This window comes from Nannospalax galili, unplaced genomic scaffold (assembly GCF_000622305.1).
Source record: "Nannospalax galili isolate Female #2095 unplaced genomic scaffold, S.galili_v1.0 scaffold229, whole genome shotgun sequence".
Lineage (NCBI taxonomy): Eukaryota > Metazoa > Chordata > Mammalia > Rodentia > Spalacidae > Nannospalax > Nannospalax galili.
Genome location: NW_008360328.1, coordinates 924,877 through 942,233, shown reverse-complemented (window position 1 = coordinate 942,233; position 17,357 = coordinate 924,877).

Genomic DNA, 17,357 nt, shown 5'->3' with positions numbered 1-17,357 from the left:
ACCCTGTGCCCTAGACCAAAGCCTCACCCCAGTGGGTCCTTCCTTCTACATACACATGCACCCACCCACCCATGAACACACATGTACACATATATACATACAAAAAGAGAAAGAAAAGGAAAAAAAGAAACTGACTACTCAAATCATTTCCCAGTATAGACTACTGGGCCTGATGGAAGATTGTGGACACTGTGCCTTGCTGTGTATGTACAAGGTAATTTACGAACTCTCCTTGGCAGTCAATCTTCTTCACCTATATTTTGATTCTGCTTAGTCTGTCTGCAATGGTTTGAATGTGAACTGTCCCCCATAGGCTCACGTTTTGAATGCTTGGTCCTCAGCTCTGTGGCACTGTTTTAAAGTTTGTGGAACCCAGTTGGTGAAAGTAGGTCATTAGGGACAAGCATTTGAAGGTTTTAACCACCCTCACTCTGGTTCAGCTTTCTCTGTTTCCTGGCCCACCACGATGTGAAAACCCACTGTCTCATACTCTGCCATGGCTACCCTGCCATAATGGACTGAAATTCCCTCTGAAACCATGAGCCAAGTAAACCTTCCCCCCTTAAGCTGTCTCTGTCAATTTTGGGAGAGCTCTTTGTTTTTGTTTTGAGGCAAGGCCTTATATGAAAGAATCTAGCCTCAAACTCACCATGTATGGAGGATGACCTTGAACTTCTTTACCTCCGAAGTTTTAGAATTACACATGTAGGCCACCATACTTGGTGTTTTTGTATGGTTCTGGGGATCAGACCCAGGCTTGTACATGTAAGGCAAGAACTCTACCAACCAAGCTACATCCCTAGCTCCCTATCAGGTATTTTGATCACAGCAATGCAAATGGCATAAGAATTGCACCATCCCTTTGAAAGGACTCACTATGGTGCTCGGGTCTTTCATTCCAAAAGGTTATCTTTTTCTCCATGTTAACTGCCTTCTATGACATCTCATTCAACCCTTCCAACAGTCCAATAATATGGCTACTTTTATTTCCATGCCATTTTACTGAGGAGAAAACAGTTTCAAAGAAGTGAGGAGGCTTGCCTACACTCATTGGAGCAGGTTGTAGACTACCATGCTCATAGAAAGCCCTGCACAATGTCCTGCAATCTCCCATCAGGCCACTTAGCTTCCACCCTACTCCACAACTGATCACTATTACCTTCATGCCCACTTTAAAGATAATAGAAGTGAGGACCTGAGGGCACTAATGACTGGCACAACCACCCAGCCAGGTGGTGACAGATAGTGACAAAACCTCAAGTCCCAGCATGTCTGACATTGAAGCATGCCTTCTGTACATATTAATGAGGCTCAGTGTGATATTTACATACATGTATACAGAGTGTACTAGTCAAATCCAACCTTCCTTTTTTACCCTCCCAAATCCCCACTCTTTTCAATCTCTAGTAATATCTGTTCTACTCTTGGTCAACTTGGTTATTTCCACATATAAGAAAGGATGTATAGTCACTGTCTTTCCTTGGCTAGCTATTTTCACTTAACATGTCCTCCAGTTCTGTCCATTTTTCTTTAAAGGACAGCATTTCAGTCTTCTTCATGGCTGAATAGAACTCCATACCACATTCATTTCTTTATCCATTCATGTGCTGATGGGCATCTAGATGACTCTATATCTTAGCCATTAAGAATAACATCATAGTAAACATTGCTGTAAGATATCTTGGCAGACTGGGTTCCCTTCCTTCGGGTATATAATCTGAACTGGAAGGTTGCATCATCTGATAATCAATTTTTACTATTTTGAAGCATGTGGTTCTTCCTTCAGTGACTTTCCTGATGCTGCCCTTGTTACTAGAGCTAGCTCCTGGAGTGGGTTAAACAGAGGCCCCAAAGGCATGTCTAAGTCCTAATCACTGATATTTTCTAAAAGTGATCTTGTTTGGAAACAGATCTGTAATAAGAGTCACAAGAAGGGGAAAGAAGGAATGGGAAAGGGAAGGGACAGAGGAAAGGGAAGTGGGAAAGAGAAAGATTAGGGCAGAAGCAGGAAAAGGGGAAGGAAGGGACCAAGGGGATGGGGCAGGGGAAGAGGAAGGAACAGACTCTAGGGGCTAGAACTTGTTTCAAAGCCCGTGTGTTTGTGTGTGTGTGTGTGTGTGTGTGTGTGTGTGTGTGTGTGTATACGCGCCTATGTATTTGTGTCTGTGTGTGTGTTTTTGTCTGTGTGTGTCTGCATCTGTGTGTCTATATGTATATCCATGTGTGTGTATGTCTGTGTGTCTGTGTGTCCGAATCTGTGTCTGTGTCTATGTGTGTGTGTCTATGTGTGTGCGTGTGTCTGTGTGTCTGTGTCTGTGTATATTGCATCAGCCCTAGGCAACTGTTACTGCCAGTCCCTTTATGAAGACCTCCTCAGAGGAAGTTATGCCAATGTCCAGAGCCTGGCCCCCAGACAAGGCTTACTGGTCCTGGTTCTGGCAAGCTCTGAAGAATGGAACTAACTCAGATTCTGAGGAGAAAGTGAGTTAAGTAATGCCACTAATAAACTTATAACAAAGGGGGAGAGGTTATAGCCAGGGTGGCAAATATGCTTTTTCTTTTTTGTTTTCCAGATAAGAAAGTAGCTTGAAAGAAAATTTGTGGTTGTTTGAGTGGTGCCCCAGGCACCCCTAAACACAGCTATCCCTTTGGGAGTGCTCACCTTCACCTGGTTAGAGGCAGGGTTCTAAGAGGGAAAATCTAGTATGGTAGAAGGTGTAATTAGACAGGCTACAGGAACTGCTAGGCATCCCAGAATGTTCCTCAGCTCCCAGGCTCTTGAGATGCCCTCAGTGGTTGAAGGCTGATGCTGGTGGCAGCACAGGAGCTCATCCCACTTGAGTCTGGAGCCTGGGCTGCACAGACCTTTTGGCTTCCACAGCCTGGCCTCCTGCTTTGTGAAGAGGCTTCAGCCCCCGTCACTGGTTGGCTTGAGGATGTCTGAGGTGCCTGTAGAAAGTTCTCTGTGGAACCTCACCAGGACTCCCTCCCAGCTACAGGGAGGAAATGGGCAGCAAGAGGTGGGGCCAGAGGGAAAGTGTTTTTTCCTAGGAGGAAGCAGAGGAAGAGGAGTGAGCTCCTCTGGATTAGGAGAAGCAAGAGAAGCCCAGCCCTGGGTCAGAGCTCCCCAACTTTCTTCAGGGAGATAAACCTGAGCCTTTGCTAGTCTAAGGTCACAGGCTAGCAAGCCGGTGGGATGGAAGGTCACTCTTAAGTGATGCTGGCTTCCAGAGGTAATCAGTGTTGACTTTTGGAGAGTGGGAGCTATCAGATGTTTTACTGGTGTTAATATGAAACAGGTAGGATGGGCATCTCCCCACATGGCTTTCTGGAATACAACATTTAAGGAGGGCCCTCCTCTCTCCCTCTACTCAGCATCGGGTTTAATTAACTCAGGAACAAAGGCAGAATTGAATTAGCCACCACTTGTCTCTGTGCCTGGGGCTTTCCAGGAGAGCCTTGGGAGGTCTCCTGCCTTCTCTGTCCTGCCTCCTTAACTCCAGTTCCTGGGAATTCTGTATGCAAATTCTCTGACCATCTTCCCTCCCCGCGTCCAGACCTGAGTTCCAGAAGCTTCTGCAGAGAATAGAGGTAGACAGCTTCAATTTCTCTGACTCAATTCCAAAAAAAGAGCTTGATGCTAACTGAAGACTGGGGATGTGGGGGGCATGAGCCTGTGAAGTCAGGGGGCCCTTGGCAGCTCAGCTTCTCAGCTCTAGGGCTGCTGTGCATAGTTTTGGATACTTCAATTGTCGCTGACTTCTCAACCTTTTCCCCACTTGGCATGAGAGTGCCACATATCTCAGCACCTTGCTTACGTATCACCTTCCCCTCTAGCTGTGCCCCATCCCTCTTGGGCCCACCAGGTGCACAGACTTTCTCATGGGCTGTGTGTCCATATCTGTCTCTCCTCTGAACACTTCCTTCCAGCCAAACTCAGACCTATATGGGAAAGTCATGAGCATGCCTGTGCATGCAATCTGCCTGAGGCATGTGCACAAGCACAACTCATGTGCACAACTCATGCTTCTGGCCTCAATTTTCTAGATACTGGATACTAATCCTTATAAGAGGATTCTAGAACCCAGTCATGCTATGCCTCAGCCCAGTCTGTATTGTGCCTCTAAGAATGGAATAGTATCACCTGGCAATGGGCTTGGACTTTATAGAGGTGTGTGTGTGTGTGTGTGTGTGTGTGTGTGTGTGTGTGTGTGGTGTATACATGAGACCGTGCAGGTGTGTGGCTATGTGCATGCAGGTGGAGGCCAGAGCAGGATGTTAGGTATCTCACCCCGTCTCTCTCCACCTTATTGCCTTAAGACAGGGCTAGAGAGACTAACCAGGGAACTCTTGAGATCTTCCTGTCCCCACCCCTTCCTCTCCACTCCCAATGCTGGAATTAGAGGCATATTCAGCCATGCCCCGCTTTTTATGTGGGCACTGGAGATTCAGACTCAGGTCCTTAGGGTTGCAGAACAAGTACTCTCACCCACTGAGCCACCCCCCTAGACCCTAAAGACACTCTTTTATTCAATGCATGTAACAACCCAGCAGAAAGCAACTGTAATGATTCCTGATGACAAGTAAGAAGCCAAGTCTCTGCCCGAGGAAGCAGGAAACTGCCCAACCTGGGAGTTACCCAGGTCTGTCTGAGCGCACAGCTCACATACAGTCTCCTCTATTATCTCTGCCTGAAGCAGGCTGGGCCTACACCCAGGGACAGCCGTGTCTATACATGGCCTCATAACTGCTTGTCTACCACCCCAGGAAGTACTGAGGTGCTACACATGACATCATGACCCCACACCACAGCAAGTCAGGGAACGTAACAAAAATCGTTTCTGTACTTTCTGGTGGGAAGTTTCAGAAATTGGTATGCTCTACCCCATGTGCCCATCACCCAGCTTCAAAACTATCAACATTTTGCCAATCTTGTTCTTTCTATCCTTCCTACACCTCTTTTTTCCCTGAAGAGTTTAAAGCAAAGCTCAGCCATCATTTCATCCCACTTGTAAATACTTCAGGACCCATCTCTAACAGATGAGGACTTCCCTTCCTTTAACCTAATTACAATGCCATTACCACACCTCACAAAATGAGCACTGGCTTCTAGGTGTTATGTAATGCTCGGTGTCCAGATTTCCCCAGTTGCCTCAACAGCAACTTTTTACAGTTGGTTTGTTCAAATCAAGATCCAAACAGGACTGTCCATCACAGTTGGAGTCTTCAGCATCTTTAACAATCCCTCACTCTATCCACCTCCTCCATGGAACATACCACACTGCAGCTCACAGTGTTAGTTCTTTATTAATTTTTTGTGTGTTTGTGTCTGTGTCTGTATATGGGGTTGTGTGTGTGTGTGTGTGTGTGTGTGTGTGTGTGTGTTGACATCAGGTGTCTTCATCCATTATCCTTCATCTTATGTTTTGAGACAGGGTCTGTGACAGACCCTGTAACTTGCTGATACAGCTAGACTGGTTGATCCACCTACCTCTGCTTCCCCAGTGCTAGGATTACCAGTTCATGCCACCATGTCCAGCTATTACATGGGTACTAAAGATCTGAACTCAGGTCCCCATGCTTTCATGGCAAGCATTTTACCAGCAGAGCCATCTCCCCAACCCCTCACAGTGTTATTACCTCTAAGAGGTCTTTTCGAAAATACAAAGCAGATCATTTCTCTAATTAAAATCTTTCAGTGGCTTCCTATTGCCCTTAAAACTCCAAACACTTGTCCTGACCTACAAGGGCCTTCCCTGTCCATAGCCATCCTCACAGGCATGATGATATTCTGAAGAGACATCATGCCTCCCATCCCACTAGCAGACTACTGAAACAGAACACCCTAAGGAATTAGAATTTCCCCCAGGAATCTCATATTGGGAGAAGAAAAAGGCTTAAAGCCTAGTGTCAGACTGAGAGGTAACCTGTTTCCTACAAAACAAATTTACACACAAACAGATCACCTTGCAGGAGGTACCAGGAGATACCAAAGCTGAGACAATAGAGAGGTCAATGACAGTTGGGACCTTAAATTGACCAGAACTGTTTATTTAATACTTCTTGTCTTCTACTTAAACCTAAACTTCATGCCAGGTCCCCAAAGATAGACTTGGGGGAGACACTGGGTCTCTCTGTCCTTCCTCTTAATGTGATCACAATGAATAACTCTCTCTTTTCTGTCTTTCACTAGTATTGGCTTAAGGCTGGAGAGCTGACTCAGTGGTTAAGAGCACTTGATGTATAATCATGAAGACCAAAGTTTCGATCCTAGCACTGAAAAACAAACTGGGCATCCCATGCATGCCTGTAACCTCAGGTCTGAGGGGGACAAAGAGGCAACCTAGGGCTTGCTCTGGCTTCCAACTTAGCTGAGAAAAAGTGAGTCCCAGGTTCAGAGAGAGACTGTGCCTCAAAGGAAAGAGGGGGACACCAATGCCCTTTTCTGGCTTACACACACACACACACACACACACACACACACACACACACTGAGGCTGTCAGAACCCAGGCTCTGATAAACAGTCCCATGACCTCCTTTTTCTATGTTAAAACATCTAGGACTTTCTACCTCAAAGCCACTGCAGACAGGCATGGCTTATTCTAGCAGGGACTCTCCATTCCCACTCTGCTTGGCCACCAGGCAGCTCTTCCTCATCCTCGGGTCTTAGCTTTGTGTCTCCTCCCCATAGAGAGGCCCACTGGGGCCCGTCTATCTAAGGAGATCTCCTCCCCTGTCCAGCCTCTATCTGGTATGCATTTCCTATCTCAGGATGAATGGTTATTTCTGTCTGTCTTAGAAGAGTGAACAGCTTCCTCCCTCTTTCCTACCCAGAAAGTAGGCTTTTGAAGAACAAGACTGTCTGCCTGGTATTTCTGGGGTTCATGTACTTCTTGATTAATAGAATAAATGGAGACGGGCGAGAAATGAGGTGTTCCTTCCACAGAGCTCATAGTGTGGTCTGGGAGGTAGGTAAACAGAATACATGGTCTTTCAACTTGTCAGTATCATTTAAGCACTGACCAATGACCTCCACATTTCAGAGCCTGGAGAGGGATATGCTGGGGTTCAGGGAATGAGTTAAAGGATTAATTGATGTGTTCTCTCTGTGATCCAGAGCCCAGCTGAGGGGTTGGGGGTGGGGAGAGGCTAACAGGCCTTAAGTTCTCTTAGAAGGCTTCCCAGAGGAGGTGTCCTAAGCTGAGTCTGCATCCCTCATCTTTCCCTAGTGCCCTTGGCTCCAGAGGATGCTGGGTGGTTCTACCTTTGTGGGAAATAAGGAAGTGGCCATTTGTCCAGGTCATAAACAGTAAGGATCAGAAGTATGACTAGGGCCTGGCAGATGTGACGCCTTCCCATCCTGCTGAGAAAGCAGAGTAAGGAAGAAGGAAGGTGGAAGACCAGGACCTGGCAAAGGCTGGGGAGGAAGCAGACACAGAGGAAAGGACCTGAGACTCTCAGCCCAACTTTGGCCCTCAGTGAGAGTCTCTATTGGATCTTCTCTATCAGGTGTGGTCCCTGGTCCCAAAGCTTAAGAAAGAGGCAGAAAGTGTCCTGTCCCCACCTCTTTTCTGCAGATCTGGGTGGCCTCCCCCTGATATGAGCCGCTGGAAGCTTCCTGTACTCCTCAGGCTCCCCTACTTTATGACTTTAGATATTTTTAATCTAGACAAAAGACTTTGCTTAGCCCTTCACAGTCCCATCCAAAGGAGCTTTTCAACTTTTCAGTAGAGCTTTCTGTTTTTACTGTTTTGATCTCTAGTGTTTTATTAAGTAATCTTTTAACTTTTAAGAAAATTTGGGGTCTATTATGTATATTTGGCCACATACTGGAATCAACTGAAGAATTTTATTTTTATTATTAAAAAAATAAAAATTTTAATTTATTTTTTAAAAAATTTGGAGCCTTATTTATCTTCTTTACTTTTGTTTGTTTGTTTGTTTAAATGCAGAGACAGCAAGTATTGGAAAGGGGAGGCCAGCAGGGGGCTGGTGGGCTGCTGAGGTTGGGCCTGAAGGTCTGGGAACCCAAACCATAAGCATGTGCCCCAAATGTGGTTGGTCCTCCAGGAAAACCTGCTGTTCCCATTAAAAATGACTCATTTCAGGTATGTGGAGACTTGAGGTAAAAGGCTTTCACAGAGAAGATAAGATTAGCCCTCATAGCCCAGATGACTTACCAGAACAGGGCCTTTTAACTTATTTGTGAGCAAGTAAGTGACATCTTTGTGGAATCGCTTTGACATATAGACACCTGTTATGGCCTCATGTTTTCTAAAAGTAGTCATTAAACCCTTTGCTTGCTCTCACTGCCTAGCAGGCTCTTCACCCAACCCCTAAACCCCAATCCAAGGAACAATTGGAAGCAGGGATCTATAGCAAAAACATTCTGGATGACAAGCAACCAGCCTATGACTATCTGATATAGCTGTATCCAAATGTCTCCTGTGTCAAACTCAAGGATGGAAACGTCCTTCCACTGTAATGCTTGGAGTTTGGTCATTTAGACATACAAGCAATCTTTAAAAGCATAGTGCTGCCTATGTTTTTGAAATGTATGTAAATGACTACATGCTGTTGATTCCATCCTATCTTTGACATTTCTCTCCTCTGGGTTGTTTGGGAGATCTCAGTTGATCAAGGACAGAATAATTGTTCAATGCTTCTGATTGTGGCCCAGATTTCCATAACACAGAAGAACTGTTTTGTTTTGTTATTTGAGACAAAGTTTCATGTAGCCCAGGTTAACCTCAAATTCAACATGTAACTGAGGATGACTTTGAACTTCTGATCTTCCTGCCTCTACCTCCTGAATGCTGGAATTATACTGGTGTGCCATCACTCCTTGTTTATATAGTGCTGGGAATCAAACCCAGGGTTTCATGTATACTAGGCAAACACTACCAAATGAGCCACATCCCCAGCCCCAATCACTGTGCTTTATCCTCCCACTCCTAGGGCAGGGCAAGGCTGGCTCAGGTCCTCACTAGTGCTAGGACTCCAGTTTCCTAATTTTTGCCAACCTAAGGGGTTAAAATGCTACCTTTCTATTTAAATTGTCTTGAAGAGATTGAGAAAGTCTTCATGAAACAAATGTCTACTTCTGGTCTATTTAAGCCTTCCCTTCTTCCTACTGGATTTTTGTGGCTTTTGATTTGCAGAGTTTTAAAATATCTGCTGGGTATTAACCTCTATCCATTTTAAAGCTTGAAAAACATTACCCTCACTCCATCACCACTTGTTAACTGTGCATGTAATGTTTTTCTTCAATAACAATCTATAATGTTGATGTGATCAAATCCATTTATTTTGTGCCTTATGGTTCATGTATTCTTAAAAAATCTTTTCATAGAAATACTCGCTCTGAGGTTCAGAGTTATTTTTAATACATTTTCCTTTATTTGTATTTATAATTTTGCTTTTTGCCTTTAAGTCTTTATTCATTTGGATTTTTTAAAATAGAGTGTTGAGTATAAATTGGACTTAATTTATTTCTGAAGAAGGGGACCACTTTTCCCGAGATCCTTCACTGAATTATTCATCCTTCCTCTGACTTGGGATGCACCCTGTGACATCTGCTGAGTTCCTTCGTAGCCTTGTTTATTTAGCCTTGTTTTTGCTTATTAGGTTTGCTTATTTATGTATGTCTACATTTGTTTTCCGGTCTCCTATTCAGCTCCTTCAGCCTGTCTGTCTAGTCCTAGAACAATAATGTACTGCTTTTATTATTTTGACTTTGTAATCATCTGAAAGATCAGCGGTATAAGTGTTGCTTCTTTGTTCTTTTGAAATTGGATTAGCTATTTGTGGCTCTCAATTCTTCTATGGAGATTTTATAATCAATTTAATTCCCTAAAATTCCTGCTGGAATTTAATTGAATGTAGAAATTAATTTTGGGTTAATAGACATCTTTCCAAGATGAAATCATCCCAAACATAGATATAGTGTTTCTTTTTATTTAAGGTCTTCAGTTAACGGCCTTTAGAGAAATTTAATTGTTTTCCTTTGTGATCTTGGGCCTTCTTTGTTGGACTAATCCCTAGGACCTTCTTGGATTTCATCATTAATACTGAAAGTATGTTTACTCTCCCTTTCAGAATCCAGGTAGGGGCCAGGCATGGTGGTATACACCTATAATCCTAGCACTTGGGAGGCAGAAGCAGGCAAATCTCTGTGAGATTGAGACCAGCCTGGTCTACATAGCAAGATCCAGGCTAGCTCCATGTCATTTTAAAACTGAAAGGCAGAGTATTTTAACCACAATTGCTGAAGACTGTTCTTTCCATCCCAAATCCATACTCCAACATCACACCTGCCTGAATGTTGGGCAGCACTGAAGTGACCACGGGTACTAGGGTACCAGCAAAGAGGATAATGAGCTGGAGATGAGTCCAGCTGGGGTTGTAGATGGATTTGTGTGGCTTACCTATGTATAGATAAGTCATTGTCAGGTGTCTTTGTGTCCGAATGCCTTCTGGGAATTCCTGGAATCCCTTTCCTGAACTAGACATCCTTTCCTGAACTAGACATCCAGACCCAGGTGTGCAAAGACAGGTAAACCAAGAACTAATTAGAAAGAAAAGCACTTTTCTTTCTTCCTTTATTTAGTTTTATTTTACGTGTACATGTATGTGCCCACTTGTCTGTCTGTGCACCCCTTACATGTAACTGCCTGTGGAGGCCAGAAGAGGGCACTGGAACCCCTGAAACTGGCAGTTGTGAGGCACACATGTAACCTCTGAAAGAGCAGCAAGTGTTCTTAACCACTCAGTCATCCTGCCAGTCCCCGAAGCACTTTTCTATTGTGAGTTCTCATTCTAAATACATTTATTTTATAATTTTTATTTGTGTGTGTGTGGTTATTAAAGATGAGAGAGAGAGAGAGAGAGAGAGAGAGAGAGAGAGAGAGAGAGAACAACATGCAGGAGTCAGTTCTTCCTTCCACCATCTAACTCAAGTTGTCACATACAAAATACATATATTTTATACCTAATTTTGAATCTGTATTTTTATTTTATTTTCTTAAAGAGAAATCCCCCAAACATAAATATCCATGCCTTAAAACCTGTAATTTTTTCAGTTATTTATTGTGCTAAACTTAAAAGGCTAAAAGGTTTTTATAGCCATTCAAATGACTTTTTTTATTCTTTTGATCAGGGTGAGCAAAATACAAACTGTAGACCAAATCAGGTCTGTTTCTTAAGATGTGTAACTGGAAAGAACCACACTCATTTGTTTACATATTAGATGTGACTGCTCTCACACCACACTGGGAGAGTTAAGTAATGGAAATGGACACTGCAGCCCAAAGAGCCAAAAAGATTTGCCTTGTTTTGTTTTGTTTTGTTTTGAGACAGGATCTCCCTCAATCTCACAGAGATTCACCTGCCTCTGCCTTCCAAGTGCTGGGATTAAAGGAATGCATCAATCACACCAGCCAAAAATATTTCTTATCTGCCCTTTAACAAAAACAAGTTTGCCTATCTCAACCTTTTGCTTTTTGTGTTGTTTGTGAGACAGAGTTTCATGTATCCAAGGCTGGCCTCAAAATTCATATGTGAAAAGAATAACCTCAAATTCCTGATCTCCTGCCTCTACCTCTCAAGTGTTGGCATTACAGGCTTGTGACACCATGCCTGGTCTATCAATTTCTGCTTTAAAATGTTGAATTATACTGACATACTTCCTGATTGAGAACTCTTTCACATAATTGGGATAAATTCTTCTCATTTAGGAAATTTCTTTCATTGTATTATAACCTACACTAAATTACACAAACCTTAGGTAAAATGTTTAATGAAGTCATGAGTCTATACACAGTAATTCAGACAGCATTCAGACCAAAGTCATGACCATTTCCAGCACTACAGTACGGGCTCTCAACCCCCAGCAGGTATGTATCCAATGTGCTCACTGCCAAGGTAACAGTTCTGAACTCTTCCTTTTGCTTGTGCTAACAGTCTTGGAGACAGAGTCATAGTATGTAGTTTTATGTGTCTGAGTCTTCTTCCACTGAGCAATGTGGATCCAGCAATGCTGTACACAGCAGCAATTAATGTTATTTGACATATTACTTGAAAAAGTATATATTGTTATTAGTTATACTATTAAATTCAACTGATAGTCTCAAATGTCTCATTTGTATTTGTAAGTAAGTGCTCTAAAATTTCCTTTTGATATTATGGCTTTTTCTTCTTTTTTGAATTAGGTTTCTATCAAATATCAGTGGCCTGGTTACCTTTCCCTCTTCTGTTTTTGGAACAATTTGGGTTAGACACCAGTTAGGTTGGAAATTGCGCCCAGGCCCTCACGCATGCTAGGCAAGTGCTCTACCACTAAGCTACATGCCCAGCCCAAAGAAAAATTATGACACAAAACATGTATAGGACTTTGAATCAATTGGCTTTTTCTTAAAATTTTGATAGAACTTACTTTTAAATATCCATTAACTGGTCCAAACCATTGGAGATTCAGTGTGGCAAGAAGATTTTTATAAAAACCCTTCTAATTTGATTGCTATTTTTCCATTAACTCCTGTTTATCTGGTACTAAGTCTAGCAGTGTAGATTTTCCAGAAGTCCATGCATTTCCTCTAGGGTTTCAAGAATAGAAATTGTGCATATTTTTACAAATATTGTAATATTTTTCTTTTTCTTTTTGTTTTGAGACAGAGTTTCCTTGTAGCCCCAGCTAGCCTGCAACTCACTGTGTAGACTAGGCTGGCCTTGATCTCACAGAGATTTGCCTCTACCTCCTAAGTGCAGGGATTAAAGGCAAGCATTGCCACACCCAGCTAACATTATTTTTTTTGTTGTTTTAAAATCTTAGTATATCTTCTACAGTTTGGTTGCGTGAAAATGTCTCCCTTGTTTTTTTTTTAATTTTATGTATATGAGTGTATTGCCTGCATGTATGTAAGTGCATCAATGCCCTACAATGCCCGAGGAGGTCAGAAGAGGACATCGGATCCCTTGGAACTGGGGTTACAGATGGTTATTAGTTGCCATGTGGGTACTGAGAACCAAACCTAGATCCTCTGCAAGAGCAGCCAGTGCTCTTAACTACTGAGTCATCTCTCCAGCTCCTCCCTTATTTTCTTGATGTCTGTTTTATTGGACTTTTTAAAGATGTTTATAAGAAGCTGGAAAGAAGGCTCAGCAGTAAGATCACTTCTGCAAGCATGAGGACCTGAGTTCTAATCCATAGCATCCATGTAAAAAGTCCAGCATGGCTGCATGTGCCAGTAATCTCAGCCCTGGGAGGCAGAAACAGGTGAATCCCAAGAGCTCCCTGGCCAGCCAGTCTAACCAAAATGGTGAGCTTCTGGAGGACCAAAGAGGGAGATATCCAGTGTCTTCCACTCTGGCCTCTGCATACAGAGGCACAAATACACACACACACACACGCACGCATGCATGTACATACAACATACCACATACAGCACACACCAACAAACACACCAACAACAACACAAAATAACAAGATAAAGATGCCTGTGAGTCTTTTCAAGTAAACTTGTTTTTATTAACTACTCATATGTCTTTCCTGGGCTTGCTCTTGTTTTCTGTTTTATACTTATTATCTCCATTGTTATTATTTATCTGGCTTTCTCTGAGGCTTTTCCTCCCATCTAGATTTGAATATACAGCTCATTGGTCTTCAGTCTTTTTTTTTTTTCAAATCTCTGACAGATGTGCTCTTTGTATGCTTTAACTATGTAACACATGAATTTTGACAAAAGGCTTTCCTTAACATTAACTTTTAAGCAATTAAAACTTCTCTTACAATTTTCTCTTTAATCCAAGAGCTATTTCATAGCATGTTTTTGTTTTTCAGACATATAGGATATTTTGTCTACTCTTTAGATCTCTTCCCAACTCCTGCCTCTCTTGATTCTAGCATGCTGACAATTCTACACTTTGGTTGTAGATTCTGTGTGTGTGTGTGTGTGTGTGTGTGTGTGTGTGTGTGTGTGTATGCTCTCGTACGTGCTACAGATAGATAATTTATTTGAACATAAATGAAGTTTAATAAACTTTATATTTCTGATATAATTTGTCTTATCATACGCCAGCTTCATAAGGAATGGATGGATTTTGAGGCCAACTTGGGCTACATGAAACCCGAGAGAGAGAGAGAGAGAGAGAGAGAGAGAGAGAGAGAGAGAGATCAACTTGCAGGAGACAGTTCTCTCCAGACACCATGTGGGGTCCGGGGATCAAACTCAGGTCATCAGGCTTGGGAGCAAGTACATTTATTTGATGAGCCCCTAGATTTGCTCTCTTTAGTTGCTTAGAAGTTTTTTGTACAACCTTTGTAACTGAGAACATTTTCATTTGTCCTCATATTTAAACAAAATTCTGTGTTTAAAGATTTTTTGCCCAAGAGTTCCTAGATATCACTCCAATGTCACTTTTATTCTCCTTATATGTAGATAATCTACTTTTTTTCTCTACAGAAACTTTGTCTCTTTGTTTTTGAACTTCTTAAATTCACCATGAAATTAGTAATGAACAAGTATAATCTGAACTTAAGCAAAATACCATTTACATTAATACCCTTCAAAAATAGAATACTTGGGCAAGATGTGATGGTGCACACCTTTGATCTCAGCATTCAGGAGGTAGAGGCAAGTGGATCTCTATGAGACTGAGGCCAGCCTGGTGTATATAGCAGGTTCCAGACAAGCTGAGGCTACAGGGAGACCCTGTCTGAAAAACCTAAAAAGGGGATCCTTAGGGGCTCAGGATATAGCTCATTTGGTAGAGTGCCTGCTTAGCCTGTACAAAGCCCTGGGTTGGACCCCCAACATGGCATAAAAACCAAGCTTAGTGACTCACATCTGTGATCCTAGCACTTGGGAGGTACAAGCAGGGAGATGAGGAGTTTAAAATCATCCTGGACCACATAGTAAGTTCAAAAGCAGTCGACGCTACATAAGACCTTACCTCAAAAAAAAAAAAAGAAAAGAAAGGAAGGAAGGAAGATTTTTAAGTAAAGCTATCAAATAGATGAAAGATCTATAATGAGGGAAATTATAAAACTCTAATGAAAGAAATCAGGGAAATGAATAATTGGAGATATCCCATGTTCATGGATAGGAAGACGCAGTATCAACAGACTGTCAATTCTTTTTTTATGTATGTGTCTGTGTGAATATATGTGTGGGTGCCTGCAGAAGCCAGAGGAGGCATCAGATCCCCTGGAGCTGAAGTTGTAGGTAGCTGTGAGCCACCTGATAGTTGTACTGGGAACCAAACTCTCATCCTCTGAAAGAACAGGAAGCCCTCTTAACTGCTGAGGCATCTCCAGCCCCAGGCTGTCAGTTTGTCTCAACTTGACCTATAGATTCAATGGAGAGAGGGATAGCAAGGAGACTCAGCAGGGAAAGATGCTTGCCACCAAGTTATTTTGTCAGTATTGATAACTGATTCTAAAGTTTAAGTAAAAATGCAAAAGACAACAGGCAGGACAACACTGAAGAAGAAAACCAAAGTTCGAGAACAGACACCAGTAGACCTCAGAGCAGTCATGAAGGTGTGGGGATAGGAGAAAATAGACAAATACATGGGTGACTTGGAGTGTGCGTCTCAGAAATAGACTTACTCCAATGCAGTCAGTAGACCTCTCACAAAAGAATGAAGGCAAGATAACAGAAGAGAGTCTTTCCGACACATAGTGGAAGAACTGGATGTCTAGAAATGAACTGTAGAAATGATTCCTGATGGTATAGATTTCAACTGGATGTCTAAATGCAAAAATGAAAAATGAAGATAGACACAGCATGACACTCCATAAACAGCAACTCAAGACGTGTCATATTAAAACATATAAATCCCCTGGAAGAGAGCACAGGAGGAAATCTTATCCATGGGGCTGGAGAGATGGCTCAGTGATTAAGAACACTGGTTGTTCTTGCAGAAGACCCAGGTTTGAATCCCAGCACCTACATGGCAGCTAACAACTGTCCATAACTCCAGTTCCAGGGAATCCAACGGCCTCTTCTGTCCTCGAGGGCAATGCACGACACTGGTGCACTCATCTACATGCAGGCAATACATGCATACACATAAAAATAATAAATAAAATTTTAAAAAAAGAAAATCTCATCCATGAAAACAATAATTGACAAACTGAATGCTATGGTTTGAACATGTCCTATGAACTTCATGTGCCAGGAATTTAAGCCTCATGGCAACAGTATCAGGCGATGGGCCTTGTGGAAGTGCTTGAGTTGTAAAAGTTTCTCTCTCTCTCTCTCTCTCTCTCTCATCCTTTGATGTCTTCTACCATGTTGTGAGGCAGCAAGAAAGCTGTCCCTTGACCTTAGACTCCCCAGCCTCTAGAGCCATGAGCCAAATAAGTATCTGTTCATTACAAATTATCCACTTTAAAGTTGAACAGAGGGGCCCATAACTGAAACCTCAGCATTTGAAAGGCTAAGGCACAAGGATTGCTATAAGCTCAAGGCTAGTATTAGACTAGCCAGGGTTATACAGAGCAAGACTTTGTCTCAAAAACTAAAAAATAATGTTACTCATTCCGTGGTATTACAGGAAGAAAAAATGAACTAAGATACTAAACTTGATTAAAATTAAAATAATACATTAATGTTTATTAAGATTCAAAACTTCTTGCTGAGCATGATAGCACATGCTGGTAATCCCAGCAGTCTGGAAGATTGGTAATCTCCCTAATTAAGGCAGAAAGATTATAAGTTCAAGTCAGAAAGATCCTGTCTGAGAGAGGGGGAATGAATAGAGAAAGAAAGAGAAAGAAGAGCAAGAAGAGGAAGAAGGGGAAAGAGAGAAAGGAAAAAGAAAAAGGAATTCTGAAATTGCCAAAGACAGTGTCAAGAGAATGAGATAATTTGTCACAGACTGGAAGAAAATTGCTATAAAAGATATATTTGATAAAGAACTAAAATACACAAAGAATTCTTAAAACCTCAACAATAAGGGTTGGAGATATGGCTCAATGTTTAAGAATACATACTGTTCTTTCAGAGGTCTCAAGTTCAATTCCCAGCAGCCATGCCAGGCAGCCCCTAACTACCTATAACCCTAGCTCTTGAAAGGTCAGTGCCTCTGGCTTCTGGCTTCCTCAGGCACCTGCACTTACATATACATGCCTATACACTGACACACATATAGACACATGATTAAAAATATAAATAATTTTTTTAAAAGCCCTCAATAATAAGAAGACAAACAGCATCAATTGCTTAAAATGGGCAAAAGATTTGAAACAAACACTTCACCAAAGAAGATATATAAAAAGCAATTAAATGTTAACAGATGTCCCATATTATATGTCATATGAGAGTTGCAAATTAAAACAATGAGACATCATCAC